Source organism: Petaurus breviceps, unplaced genomic scaffold (assembly GCF_028583685.1).
Source record: "Petaurus breviceps papuanus isolate PSGF00001 unplaced genomic scaffold, PetGlider_PUasm1.0 80, whole genome shotgun sequence".
Classification (NCBI taxonomy): domain Eukaryota; kingdom Metazoa; phylum Chordata; class Mammalia; order Diprotodontia; family Petauridae; genus Petaurus; species Petaurus breviceps.
This window is the reverse complement of record NW_027186540.1, coordinates 7176536-7191507: the sequence shown is the minus strand read 5'-3', so window position 1 is coordinate 7191507 and position 14972 is coordinate 7176536. Positions and strand designations below refer to the sequence as shown.

General features: G+C 39.0%; 1 protein-coding gene across 3 annotated transcripts in view; it reads left to right on the top strand.

Moving 5' to 3' along the window:
- Nucleotides 1-14972, top strand: part of LOC138176003 (protein FAM107B) — a 182585-nt gene that overhangs the window by 87387 nt on the left and 80226 nt on the right. Inside the window, exon 1 of one of the 3 annotated variants that reach the window (XM_069106692.1) lies at nt 12875-13173. The exons of 1 other annotated variant lie outside the window; for it this stretch is intronic. The gene's annotated coding sequence lies outside the window, so the exon portion shown is untranslated. Of the gene's footprint in view, nt 1-12874; nt 13174-14101; nt 14223-14972 lie in introns of those variants that run through there. One more of the 3 variants, XM_069106689.1, reaches the window with a different exon arrangement.

The following is a 14972-nucleotide window of genomic DNA, read 5'->3' as shown; positions in this document are numbered from 1 at the left end:
AAACACACACACACACACACACACACACACACACACACACACACACACACACACCCCTACCCAGATGTTTACTGTTATAATACCTTTGACAACAGGATATTTAAGTAGTTTCTCTAAATAGCTGACATGGGAAAATCAAACATAATATAGGATGTGCTGAAGCACAGTTTAAAGCAATGTAATTGAAAGTAGTTTAATAATAAGAGTCATAGGCTGGGAAGCTATAACCAGAGAGATGCAGACACAGATCTCCAAAGAGGCAGAAACTCTCCAAAAAAACTGATTTCACTAGCCCAAGAAAGGAGTGAGGTAGTATGTTCATCATTTGTTGGGGCTCAGTTGTATCCAACTCTTTGTGATGCCATAGATGGGGTTTTCTTGTCAAAGATATGGAGTGGTTTGCCATTTCCTTCTCCAGTACATTAGGCAAACCGAGGTTAAGTGACTTGCCCAGTTTCACACAGCTAGTAAGTGTCTGAGGCCACATTTGAACTCAGGTCTTCCTGACTCCAGGCGCGGTGCTCTATCCACCGAGCTAGCTAGCTCCTCATCAGTAGAGGTATCTAAGCAGATATCAGGTTGTAGCTGCCTAATGGGGTTGTAGGGTAGATTCCTGCAAGGGTTCTGAAGCCGCACTCTAAATGATCATTTAGATAATTTTTGTCTTTGTTATTCATACTATATTTCTACCACTTAAATATGTTAGCTTCATATGAAAACATCTTCCAACAGACTTGAAAACTATATAACACTTAACTAATTCATTCTTATAACATTCCTAAAAGAGTGGCAGGAATAGTTTTCCCTTCAATTTTTGAACTGAAAGAAGTAAACATTGAGATAATAAGTATAGCCCCTTCATATGCCATCTACTCAGTTTCAAAAATGCTGTTTAGTGATTTGTTTTTCACGTTAACCAAAAACACTATTTCACACTTGGTAGGTTAAGTAGTTATTGGCAAAATGATGACATTATGTTGAGACCTCATTAAATCATTATTTACTCTAACAGTATATTTAAATATATGGTATATTTAATATACCAATATTTCACATATATGATATATTTAAATATGACCTTGAACTTTTTGTCCCTTTTAACAAGTATTAAATGATTCTATGCTGTTTCAATTGAAATACAAGCTGATTAACATCAACGTTAACTGGCTAAAGTTAATATTGGTTAGAGGTCTGGTTAAATGGTGACAGAACTAACAAAATACTGTTATCTCTAAAATCACCATCAAAGCCCAGCAATTATTAACATTTTAAATGTGTGGGCGATATGGTTCTCTAAGCATAGTTAATAAGCAAAGCCTTCTTGTTTAGTCAGAGTGAATATTAACCAGACTATTAATGTTATCATTAGTTATAGTTTGGACTTTAGCTGTCAATTCAATATAAAAAGGCTGCTGCTTTTTAGCCACACCTAGAAACAATGTCATTGGTGACATCTTCTTCAAATAAAGAGAGTAATACACAATTATATTTTTAGAATGGAGAATTTTCCATCAAGAGCTATAGCCTTCTTTCTCACTTTTACCATTAACTATGTGATAAATAGGTATATAGTTAAATAAATGTTCTTTCTTTAATGTATCAAACAACATACCTCATACCACTATGTATTTGATGAATGAGAGTATGTGAAAAGGTCTACAACCAGATATTGCTACTATAAGAATTTCAAGTTAAAAACTGTTGATGAAGCAAAGTTTAACATGGCTATTTCCTCTTAGAAGACATCAGAAAATCAGGAAGAACCAAAAAAATAGTGAACTAAATTTTAAAACATTTAAAGTTCTGTTAGCACAAGCATCCATCAACCAGCATAAGACAATTAACTCTGTTAACTTATGTGTAGAGATACAGTACATTGGTTAACAATTTCCAGTGTTAGAATATTTTAATGATTTGGCAAGTTAGGGTTGGATTTTTCTTTCTGTGCTTTGTACTAATTATTTCCTTTTGTCAGAGAGGAAGAATCTAAGATAAAATGTTCTTTTGAAACTAGTTTTAATACACAGGAAAACTCTCAGGAAATCCTTTTTCTGCCTCAGGCTTCATGCAAAGAAAAAGACATTAAACTCAGATATTCATATAATTTAGTTTCTGTATATGTGAGCAACAGCTGTTTCTTTAATGTATTAACTCAGTTTGGTTACACAGTTACAGTCACTATTTTATGGAATTCATTTGTTTTTTAAATCAAAAGCCTTCAAAATGCATATTGCGAAAATTCAGATTTCAAACATTTTGGGAAAAGCAAGTATATTTATTTTTTCCAACAAAATATATTCTGAAATTTTAAAACCATAAACGTAAAAAAAGAGAGAGAGAGAGAGAATTTGGCTAAATCACAAGGATTTTGAGTATGCCTTGTCATGTGATACTTACAAAATACTTTGAAGCTGAAAAGAACAAGAGGAAAAATATTCTGTATTTCTGATATTATTATGACATATGATCTATTTAATCAAATAATTATATACTTTTAATCATAAAAGCCAATGAAAAGGGAGCATTTTTGTGAAAAATCAGATCATCTGACTTCCCGAATATTCTAGTAAGTATGCCTAAATAATTTCACTCTTTTCTACTTACTTTAAAACAAAATTTAAAACTGTCATATTTACTGAACATATTTTTGATCTAACATTCCTCAAGATAGTCTTAGAAAGCATTTTCTTGAAATGGAGGTCTCTCGGGGGTGAGATGTGATTGTCTTAATGAGAAACTATAGCAGTAATAAATAAGGAAAGTAATATTAGTAGCTCATGTAATTGTTTTGGTCAGAGGCTCTCTCCTGAAACAAAGATCCCTGTTAGAATTTGGAAGCTTCTCATAAATCTTTCCAGTTCATCTGTCCTCCCCTAGCTGACACCTTGGATCATAGGTACCTGCCATTTCCCAGAGAGTGGCCTTTAGTTTCCCTCATAAGCACTCGAGATCACATCAGACAAGAAGTTTTTATTTATACTGTAAAGGATCATGGATAGTCAAGATTTTCCTTCCCTTCCAATGGGTCTCTATCTTCCCCCATCAACCATATAGCCTTCATGACTTACAGCATTACCTTGGGTGGCACCCCCAACAAGAGCGAATAACTCAGAGTTTACTAGTTTTGTCACTTCTCTTCTAGCAGATTAAGCGCCCTTAAGAGACTTATCCTATTCACATGACTGAGGGCATTGCCCTGGATGCAGTTCCACTGAGCGCCAAGGTCCCAGTTTGCTCTTCTGTATTAAAGCTCCTATTGTCCCTTGGTTGGGTCCCCCTCTAGGCATATTGCTCTGGGGCTTCATTACATCAGCTCCTTGCCATGCAAATCTCCACTTATCAGTGTTGTGTAGCTCTACTAGTATTGTCTTGTTCAGCTCTGTTACTCCAACTTTCTCACACACTTGTCTTCCATTTCCATCAGTGCTCCCCATTCCTCTGTTCCTATGTACCTCTGCTCTTTGCAGTTGTTTCTTCTCTCTGGGGGATGGTGCTAGCTCTCAAGCTACTGCACCAGGGGGGATGGATGAACAATATCAGAGTTCTTTTATGCCCATGGCCAGAATGCTTTCATGTCACTTGAAACTTTTTTTTATCACATGGGGCCAGTCTACTCAAGGGTCTCCTCTGGCAGCTGTGGGAATCATTCTCTAAATGTCCTATTCCACTGAGTCATCAGTCTTTAATCCTGTCCGAGTTATGGTGAATCCTCCTGTGATCACCATCTCTAGCTTCTGGGTGATGGTGCTCAACATCTTCCACTGAATCATGGGCATCCAGTTTGTCTTTGAGTTAGCTGGGCCAGGCAATATACTCTATAATTGCCTTGAACTGACTCCTTATGAAGCCCTGAGAAAACAAAGTGGGGAAGGAGAGAGCTGATGGTTGTTGCCATGTAAGTGCCAGGGAGATGATTCAGCCCTGATGAAATAGTGATGAAGATTCATGGTCTCTGCCACACTCACATGTAAAAGGGGTTGATCAAGAAAGTTTCCTGATCAATATGATGAAGATAAAGACTAGAGTGTGACATTGGCAGTGTACTCTCTAGGGCTTTCCACACAGATAATAAGGCTGATGCATATATTACCAGAACTAGATCAGTAGGAAACTTCGAAAGAAAGTGTGGGAGAGAAGGGATATAAGGCTGCCTACGAAATTGAAGGTCTGCATCGCAGTTGAACTGACTACACTGTTGCATGCCTGTGAAACCTGGACAGTCTATAAGCACCATGCCAGAAAACTGAACTGCTTTCACCTGAATTGTCTCCGGAGATTACCTGGAAAGATAAGGTATTGGACATTGTGGTCCTCTCTAGAGCTGAACTGCTAAGCATTTAAATTCTGTTGTAGAGAGGGCAACTCCTATGGGCTGGCCATGTAGCCTGAATGCCAAATACATGCTTACCCAAAAAGACTATTTTACAGATAACTCACAAGGTAAGTGTTCACATGGTGGCCAGAAGAAGCGGTATAAGGACACTCTCAAGGTTATCTCTGAAGAACTTTAGTATTAACTGTGAAACATAGGAAACACTGCCACAGAACCACCCAGCACAGTGTGCCTGCATCAAGGAAGGTGCTATACTCTATAAGTAAAGCAGAATTGTAGAAGCATAATCCAGAGCAAATCTCTTCAAATCCAGAGCTCCTCCACCCAATATATCTAATGGACTACTTGTGCCCTATCTGTGGTAGTGCTTTCTGAACTTGCTTTGGACTGATTAGCCACAGCCAAACATATTATGATGTCATTGTTCTTCTTTGAAAAACAAAAGACAAGGGTTGACTAGGTGGAGCAGTGAATAGAGCACTAGCCCTAGAGTCAGGAGGACCTGAGTTCAAATATGGCCTCAGACACTTAACACTTCCTAGCCATGTGACCTTGGGCAAGTCACTTAACCCCAATTTCCCTGCCCTCCCCCCTCCAAAAAGCCCCAAAGAAGAAAAACAAAGGACAAACAACAGAGTGTGACCTTGGTCTGGGATCAGGAAATCATCCATAAGAGTATGGGCATGCTGATCTGTGCCTTGTTGAGAGGATGCAAACTTATTCTCTCTCTCAAATATAAGCTCCTTGACAGTTGGGAAGCCTTCATTTTTGTAGGCTCTTAATGAATGTTTTTTTGATTGATTGACTATTCCTAATTGGATTTCAGGGATTGGGGCTGTCTCCAAGATGACTGGTTGACTGGGACTCAAAAGGTTAGAATGTTGTTGGAGGAGTTGCCCCATTTTCAAGGGAATATCAAAATAAACCTACAAAAGCTCTTTTTAAACTTTTTTTTTCCCCTTTCCATTTCCCTGTTCAACTGACACTGCAGAATAAATTTGTGTCTATTGTATATGTGCACAGTGTCATTTCCCCAGGAACCACTAATGGCTGCTTTGGCATACAACCATATGGGAATTATTCAGCCCAAGGGAAGAGTTTCTTGTAGAGCACTTTTTCAGTGTAAAATATGGCAGCAGCTGGAGCATTGGTGGATGTTTCCTGAAGAAGCACAGGACAGAAGCAGATGTGTTTGGTCATTCAGATGGAGAGAAGTTTATAGACAATGCTCTTGAACCTCAACCTACTGTGCAGAAGGAGATTTTTATTCCTAAGTAGCATGATCCTAGAGGTAGCCTTTTCTTTATAGAAGGGAGATTTCCTGGTCAATGTCAGCTTTGAGAATTGACTAAAAAGTAGCCTTATATTTAAAAATTTGGAATTAAGCTTTCTGGAAATAAATAAATAACTTAATGGATCCTATAAGTTTTTTGTACCTTGTGCATTTTTTAAGGCTGAGGGCTGTTCATATGCACTTGTTTCCTTGATATTCTGTTACCTGTATTTGTGGAATACTAAATATGAACTTTACATAAGTGATATTTTAGGATTTTCATAGTTTAAACTCTAGGGAGGGGCAAAGAACCCAAACAAGAAAATGAACTTTTTGGGTCATATAGATATATATGTATGTGTGTATATATGTACATATGTATATTTACACACATATATTCCATTTCTTGTTTGGGTTCTTTGTCTAATTCACAAATACACACACATATCTATTATATATATGTATATATTATACATACCCTACAAAGAATAGACATGGAGGAACCTTTTATAATATTATAAAAAGCATCTATCTAAAGCCAAAAGCAAGTATCATACTTAATGGTCATATATTACAATCTTTTCCAATAAGTACAGGAGTAAAACAAGGATATCCATTCTCACCTCTATTATTTGACATAGTTCTGGAAATGATATTCACAAGAGAAAGAAAAAAAAGGTGAAAAGAAGATAAAACTTTTACTTGTTACACTTGAAAAATCCTAGGAAATCTGCAAAAATACTAAAGACAATAGCTTCAGCAAAGTTGCAGTCTACAAAAGTCTCAAAAATCAACAGCATTTATTTTTTTTAAATTTATTTACTTTTAGTTTATAATATTCAGTTCCACAATCTCTTGAGTTTCAAATTTTCTCTCCCTCCTTCTGCTCCCCCCCCCACCATAGCGGCATGTAATCAAATATAGGTTCTACAAATACCTTCATGTTGAACATTAGTCATGTTGTAAAGAAGGATTTAACCAATGGGGTGAAATCAACAGCATTTCCATATAATAATAACAACAGAACAGATGAAGCAATAATAGAAAGGGTAATCCCATTCCAAATAACTATAAAATATCTGGGGATCAACTTGCCAAAGCAAACAAAGACATATAGACTTAATTATAAGATGTTGTTTAAAGAAATAAAGAACAAATTTAAATAGTTGGAGGAATATTCAGTGCTCGTAGCTAGGCTGTGCCAAAATAAATAAAATAACAATTCTATCAATGTTAATTATACTTTTAATGCTATACTAATCGAATTACCAAGGGCTATTTTATGGAACTTGATAAAATAATAACAAAATTCATTTGGAAAAAAGCAAAAAGTCTAAAATATCCAGAGAAATGATGAAAAAAGGTAGAGACAAAGGGGAAATAAAACTTCCTGATCTCAGATTATATTACAAAGCAGCACTCATCAAAACCATCTTGTATTGGTTAAAAAATAAGAGAGATAGATCAATGGAACAGAATAGACAAAGCTGAATCACAAACAATAGAACTCAATAACCCAGTGTTTGATAAAGTGGAAAACCTAAATTACCTGGTAAAAAACTCCTTATTTGATAAAAATTGCTAGGAAAACTGGAAGGTAGGCTGGCAGAAATATTTTGACCAATAACATGTCATATTTCAAAACATACTCCATTTTTAGGTGAATGAAAATATTTATTATAAATACATTTTCTTGTAATCTAAGAATCACATTTTGCACATTTATTCATCACACATTTGCTGCAAATAGTTTGTTATGTTATTTTATTTTTTGGAAGTCTAGCCTAATCTGTGATTCTATTCTAGTATTTTTTTTTTTTCTTTTTGGAGAGCAATTGGGGTTAAGTGACTTGCCCAAGGTCACAGGCTAGTTTTTATGTTAAGTGTCTGAGGCTGGATTTGAACTCAGTTCCTCCTGACTTCAGGGTCAGTGCTCTATTCACTGCACCACCTAGCCACCCCTATTCTAGTATTTTCTAATGTCACAACTATGACAGTTTTTGGCTGGAGATCTTTAAGACTGCCACTTGGACAATCTCTCTTTTTTTTTTTTTTAATTTTGGGTTCTAAATTCTCTTCCTCCAACCCCTCCTACATTCACCGAGAAGGCAAGCAGTATATCAATTATACATGTGAAATCATGTAAAACATTTCCACATTACCTATGTTGCAAAAAAAAAAAAAGCAAAAAAAATAAAGAAACTGAAAAGAGTGTGCTTCAATCTATACTCACAGTTCTCTCTCTGGAGGTAGACAGTATTTTCCATCATGAGTACTTTGAAATTGTTACAGATCATTGTACTGTTCAGAGTAGCTAAGTCTTTCACAATTGATCATTACAATATTATTATTGCTGTGTACAATGTCCTCCTGCTTCTGCTCACTTCACTTTGCATCAGTTCATATAAGTTTTTCTAAGTTTTTCTTAAACCATCCCCTTGTAATTTCTTATAACACCAAAGTATTATACAAATTATACAACTTGTTCAGTCATTCTCCAATTGATGGATATCCCCTCCATTACCAATACTTTGCCACCACAAAAAGAGCTGTTATATTTTGTACATAAAGGTTCTTTCCCTTTTTCTTTGACTCTTTGGGATAAAGACCTGGTAGTGGTGTTGCTGGGTCAAAGGGCAATGCACAGTTTTATAACCCTTTGAGTATAGTTCCAAATTGCTCTCCAGAATGGTTAGACCAATTCACAGCTCCACCAATAGTGTATTAATGTCCCAATTTTTTTACATCCCATCCAGCATTAGTCAGTTTTCTTTTCGGTAATGTTATCCAGTCTGATAAGTATGGGGTAGTACTTCAGGGTTGTTTTAATTTGTATTTCTCTAATTATTAGTGATTAAGAGTATATTTTCATGACTATTAATAGCTTTAATTTTTTCATCTGAAAACTTCATATCCTTTGACTATTTATCAATTGGGGAATGACTTATTTTTATGAAAATAAATTTGGTTCAGTTCCCTATATATTTGAGAAATGAGACCTTTATCACAGAAACTTGCTGTAAAATTTTACCCCTACCCCCGGTTTTCTGCTTTCCTTTTGATTCTGACTGCATTGGTTTTATTTGTGAAAAAACTTAAATTTTGTTTAATTAAAATTATCCATGTTATATCCTGTGACCCTTTTTACCTCTTATTTGATCATAAAATCTTCCCTTATCCATAGATCTAGCAGGTACATTTTCCCATGCTTCCATAATTTGCTTATGTTATCACCCTTTATTTCTAAACCTTGTACCAATTTTGATCTTATCTTGGTATATAGCATAAAATATTGGTCTATACCTAGATTCTGGGACGCTGCTTTCCAGTTTTCCCAGGAGTTTTAGGTTACCTTCCTTCACTTTTTTTTCATCAGTTCCCTTGATATTGACCTTTTTTTATTCCAGATGAATTTTGTTATTTTCTGGCTTTATAATTTTGTGGTAGTTTTTATGGAATGGCACTAAATAAGTAAGTTAATTTAGGTAGAATTGTCATTTTTATTATATTGGCTTGGTCTGCCCACGAGCAATTAATATTTCTCCAATTGGATAGATCTCTATGCAAAAAGTATCTTGCAATTCTGCTCATATAATTTCTGTGTATGTGTCTTGGCAGGTAGACTACCAAGTACATTATGTCTCCAGTTATTTTAAATGGAATTTCTCTTTGTATCTTTTCCTTTTGGATTTTCTTTGTAATATATAGATGAACTGATGATTTGTGTGGATTTATTTTATATTCTGTAACTTTGCTAGAGTTGTTAGTTTTAACTAGTTTTCTTAGTTGATTCTATAGGGTCCTCTAAGTACAACATCATATTGTCTTCAAAGAGTTATAGTTTTGTTTCCTCATTGCCTGTTTTTATTCCTTCAATTATTTTTAATTCTCCTATTGTTATAGATAGCATTTCTAGTATAATATTGAATAGTAATGGTGATAATGGATATCCTTGCTTCATACTTGATCTTACTGGAAAGGCTTCTAGTTTATCCCCATTGCAGATGCTTGTTCTTGGTTTTAGAAGATACTACTTACTATTTTAAGAAAAGCTACATTTATTTCTGTGCTTTCTAGTGTTTTTTTTTTAACAGGAGTGAGTGATGTATTTTGTCAAAAGCTTTTTCTGCATATATTAATATAATCATATTTTTCATTCACAACCTACTCTAAAGGGATATGTGATCTTAACATTAAAGATCATACTATAAAAAAAAAACTTAGAAGAGAAACAAATACTATATTTCTCACAGCTATGGGTAGGAGAGGTATTTTTAACCAAACAAGAGATTTTAACCAGACAAAATTGCCTCTAATTGATTACAAAAGATAAATTATATGAAACTGAAAAGTTTCTGCATAGGCAAAATTAACACAACTAGGCTAAGAAGGAAAGTGGTCAAATGGGGGAAAAATCTTTCTATCAAATTTCTTTGAAAGGGGGTTAATATACAATGAATAAATATATTTATAAGGCTAATAAACATTCCCCAATAGATATAGTCAAAGGATATGAATGAACAGCTCTCAAAGAAAGATTGCAAAATATTCACAATTACATGAAAAAAAAATAGAGCAAATCACTAATAAGAAGAGAAACAAAAAAACCCCAACCCCACGGTTTTACCTCATGCCCTGAAAGTTGTCAAAAATGACAAAAAGTAGTAATAGTTAACATTGGAGGGGTTGTGGAATTATAGGTTCACTAATACATTGTTGGTGGAGTTGTTAAATGGATAACCATTTTAGAAAGCAATGAAAGTCCTTGTATACTTCAAAATATTTATTTTAGAACTTTTTGTGAAAGCAAAGAATTAGAAACAAAGTACATGCTCACCAATCAGGAAATGGCTAAACAAATTGTGGTACATGAATGTAACAGAATGTTGTAAGAAATGATGTGTATGAGGAACACAGAGAAGTATGGAAAGATCTATGTGAAATGATGCAGAGTGAAGAAAGCAGAGCCAAGAAAACAATAGGACAATGAACAACTACACATGGAAAAAAAATCAAAAGCAAATGTAACAGAATTATAAAGCTCAAGTGTGACTTGAATGAAAAAATTTGGGTGGACCCTCTACTCACCCCTTTATAGAGGTGGAGATTCCACAGATGTTATACATATGTTTTTTGAACTTTTTCAATGTATCAATGCATTGTGTTGATTTTTTTTTCTTCTCTAAAAAATACTGTTATATGGAATGGCTCTATAATGGGAGAGAATAGGGAAGAAGACCTGGGATCACTATTGTGATACAAGAAAAAGAAGACACTGTTGCTGAAGGCTGGACTAGCCTCAGTAAATGAAGTCTACCACCATAGATCCTAGGTGGGAGTTTGCTATGATTTCAGGATATTTGGGCTTGAAATCAGGAGACCTAAGTTTCAGTCCTAGCTCTGCTGCTTTTAGCTTTGTGACCTTAGGTCAACTGGTTTCTTATTTATGAAATGGGGAGAATAACACTTGCAATATATACTTCACAGGGTTGTTGTGAAGAGAATAGTTTATAAACTATTAAAGTATAATGTTTTATTATTATGTTCTCTTTTTCCTCATTTTATGCTTGTTAGAGATCAGAAAGAAATAGTTCTGGGACAAGTTGCTGTCCAATTATTGTTCTTTTAGGGAGGAAGAAAAGGAACACCCTTCCAGGAACTGTACTAAGCTCTTTTTACAAATATTATCTCATTTGATCCTCATAATATTGGCCTTAAGAAGTGGATGCTGCTATTTTTAAAGTTAAGGAAACTGAGACAGCAGTTAAGAGACTTGCCCCTTAGTGTCTGAGGAGGGATTTCAACTCAGGTCTTCCTGGGTTCTTGTGTGTCCTTACAATTGTAGACTTTTGTTTGGTTATTTTCTTGCTCCATTTTGTCTTACCAAAGCATATGCTAAATTGGCATTGAAAAAGGATTAATAGTTATTTGAACTTTGACTTCAGGATGCCAATTTCTTGACACATGCTGCTACAACTTTCTCCTTCTTACCTTTATGTTCAATTTGTCTTGCCTGAAGAAGGCTAAGGTATTTTTTAGAAATTTTTTTTCCAACTGGTTCTGTTTCGACTTCTGGATTTAAGTGCAGAGTCTTAAGCCTCTATTTTAAAAGAATTTCATACTTGTTTAATAACATTTTTATATAAAGGAGTTATTGTTTTATTGCTATTATTATCAGATACAATCTTGGACGATCTAGTTGAACTCTGGATAATCCTTAATTCAGAAGCATTCTAGGTAGCAAGTCAAACTGGATTACTAGCTGTTCCATTATTCCACTTCATGCTTCTTTCTATTTCCATAAGTGGTTCTTCATGATAGGGAGGACTCTCTCCATCTCTGCTTTTCAGAATCCTTATGTCTTTCAAGGCTTAGATCAAATGGCAACTCCTCCATAAAAGCTTCCTTGAACCATCAGTTGTGGATGCTTTCTTTTTCCTTACATTACTATTTTTCTGTATACATGTAGTATCCCCCCAATAAGATGTCAGTTCCTGGAAGTCAAGGACTCTTGATTTTGAATCTCCAGTGCCTAGTTCATCTATGGTGTTCTCTAGGGACTCACATGGAATTTGAGTACTATCTTAGCTTAGACAAGGTAGGAATTAGACCAGTAAATAGGTGAGGAAATTAATCTTCTAACGAATATCTACAATTGTTTTGCAACTTGCAGCTTTAGGGAACTGAGGGCACTTGAGATGTTAAGTGACTTGCCCAAGGTCCTTAGTATGTCAGATGGGGATGTGAATTCAAGTCCTGTCTCTCCCCCAAGCTTTATCTCCTCTCTATTCCACTGTCTTTCACCATTTGTTTCCATTTCCTGTTGCAAAGGGAGTAAGGTTTATACCAGAAAGTTATCAGGCAAAATTTATCCCTGGGGATATGGAAAATGGGTATCAATCTGTGTATCCCTTAAGATCTTCTTATGGGCCTAATATCAAAAGGGAATCTAGTAGATTCCTAGTGGAATCCAGTCTTTGAGCTTCTGTTGCACTGGTCACCAAAATCCTGCTAAAAGGCAAGGTTAGGAAGAGAAAGTTCACTTTTGGTTTAGTGGGAAAGTAAAAATCCTATGCACTCCAGGCGTTCAAATGGGAGTGCCTTAGACTGAGATTGAGCTGCTTTCTTGAATATTTTTGAGATTTCTCAGCTTGGACCAATCATATAGAGTCCACATGAACAGCCTGTGCAGGCTAGAGGGAGTTTTTCATCTTTTGCTTGTTTATGTTTTTGGCTTTTTTTTTTTTGAAGTCCATAAATGAGATCTTGAGTAATCATTTTCTTCATCATGACCCAAGCTATCCTGCAAAATTCCCCAATTAAGACCAAGACGCAGTCACTGGGTGTCAAGGGAATGCTTTTTTGGCTTTCATGTCTAAAATAGACTGCAAAGATCAAGATGAATAAATCTAATAAATCCTCCCCTCCCTCCCCGCAGCCTAAGCAGTATTTGGTTTTGCATTCCCGGAATAGTTGTAAGCGTTGCTGTAGGCGCTGGCAAGTGCTGCTTTTGTTATTGGTTACTCGGAAACATATCGCGGTTGTTCTGGTGCCAGCTGTGATTCAGGTAGATTGTAATCTTGAAGGCTTTTGAGGGTTGGGCTCAAAAGCCAGGGTTGGGGAAGTTTGAGACCTAAAAAGTAAGCTTGGGGGTGGTGGCGCGGGGGAGGAGAGGGCGAGAGGTCATGAAGGTAACTTTCCTACTGGGCATGGAAAATTCAATCTTCAGTCACCCCTTCACTCAGAAAGTGGGGCAGGGAGGCGGATTCTCAGGTGAAAGGGACTGGCTGCCCTGATTAGTTAGTTTCCGAGCACAGTCTCTCCCCTTTCCTGCCTTTCTCTGGGTGCTAGGCGGGCAGGTTTTGGGGACCCCTTCTCACATCTTGGGTTCCTTCTTTCGCAGAAGCCGCCGAACGTGGTCCTGAGGAAGTGTGGTGGGCTTTTTAAAGAAAACTTAGCCGCTTACTTAGCTCAAGTCTCCTCCAGACCAGGGGAAGGTGTGACTCAGTCGTCACCACCTTTTCTCCATAGTTCACATCTCACTAAGCACCCTCCCGTCGGGGTGCAGCCTATCCTTCCAAGACACGCCCCCCCCTTCCACCCACAGCCCTCCCCAGCCCCCACGGAGGCACCAAACTTTCTCCAAACTCCGTCCTGGTCTCTCCTAGTCAGTCCCTCAAAGACGGAGCGGGGAAAGCTAGCCGAGCTAGACGCGGAGCCAAGAGGGGACCCGCGTGCGCGAGCTGACTCGCTGCTGTGTGGGGGGGCCGGGGCGGGTCTGTGACTCAGCAGCTGCGCCCCTCCCCCGGCCCGCCCCACCGCTTAATTCCGACGCTCGAGGCCGCGGGGTGTGAAAGAGCCGCCCCGGAGCGTGGAGCGCGCCAGCCCTGCCTGAGAGCCCCGCAGCCGCGCCGGCCCCCGCCCCCACCGCCCCGCGCCCCGCCGCGGGGAGAACCCGCCGCCCCTCCCCCTGTCGCCGCGCGCCAGGAGCCGGGAGGCAGCGACAGCAACTGCCGCCGCCGCCGCTGGGAGGAGCTCGGGCTCAGAGCCGCCGCCGCCGCCGCCGCCGCCGCCGCGAAGCTCCTTTGTGAGACCCCGGCCGCGGGAGGGAGGGAGGTAGGTGCCCAACTCGGGCTCGCTCCTTCACTTGACACACAAAGACCGCGGGGAGCTGGAGGGCACGCGCCCCGCCGCGGGGCCACCCTGCCCGCTGCCCGCGTTCCCCTTCTTCGCTATCCCGCGGAGACAGGACGGACGCGTGAAGGAGGGAAGGGAGGGATGATGACGGGCTGCGAGGGGCGGCTTCAGCCGGCAGGCTGCGAGGTGGTCCCCTTCCTCTCCTCCCTCGAGGCGCCGAGGGCGATCGAGGGGTCTCAGAGGGCCCCAAGCACCGCGCTCCCCGGGGCTTGTCAGGGGGAAAGTTTCCCGGGGCATCCCTGCGTAGTGAAGGAAAGAGGCGGGGGGCGGCTTGGCCACAGAGAGATAGATGCTGCCGCTGCCGCGGAGCAGCAAAGGAGAGGGAGGGAGTCCGGGGAGGGGGAGGCGGGGAGAGGAAGCCCCCCTGTCGGTGCCGTGGGTTTATTGTTGTTTTCTCCGCTCTGAAAATGGAGTGGACGCTATCCGAGGAGGTTTGCATCGCGCTCAGCCATGTGCTTCCCCCCACCCCCACCCCTTAGCCAGATGTGCAGCCCACCTTGGGGGTAGGGTCCCTTGGGCTTGCGAGCCCTGGCCAGGCGGGGTGCGGGAGGCTGGGACGGGTCCGGGCTTTGAAGGTAGAATGCAAACAAAGAAGGGTGGGAGAGTCGCCTTCCTACCTGGGCTTTTTTTAGGGGAAGAGTGGCTTTGTTGCCCAACAAATCATCTTCA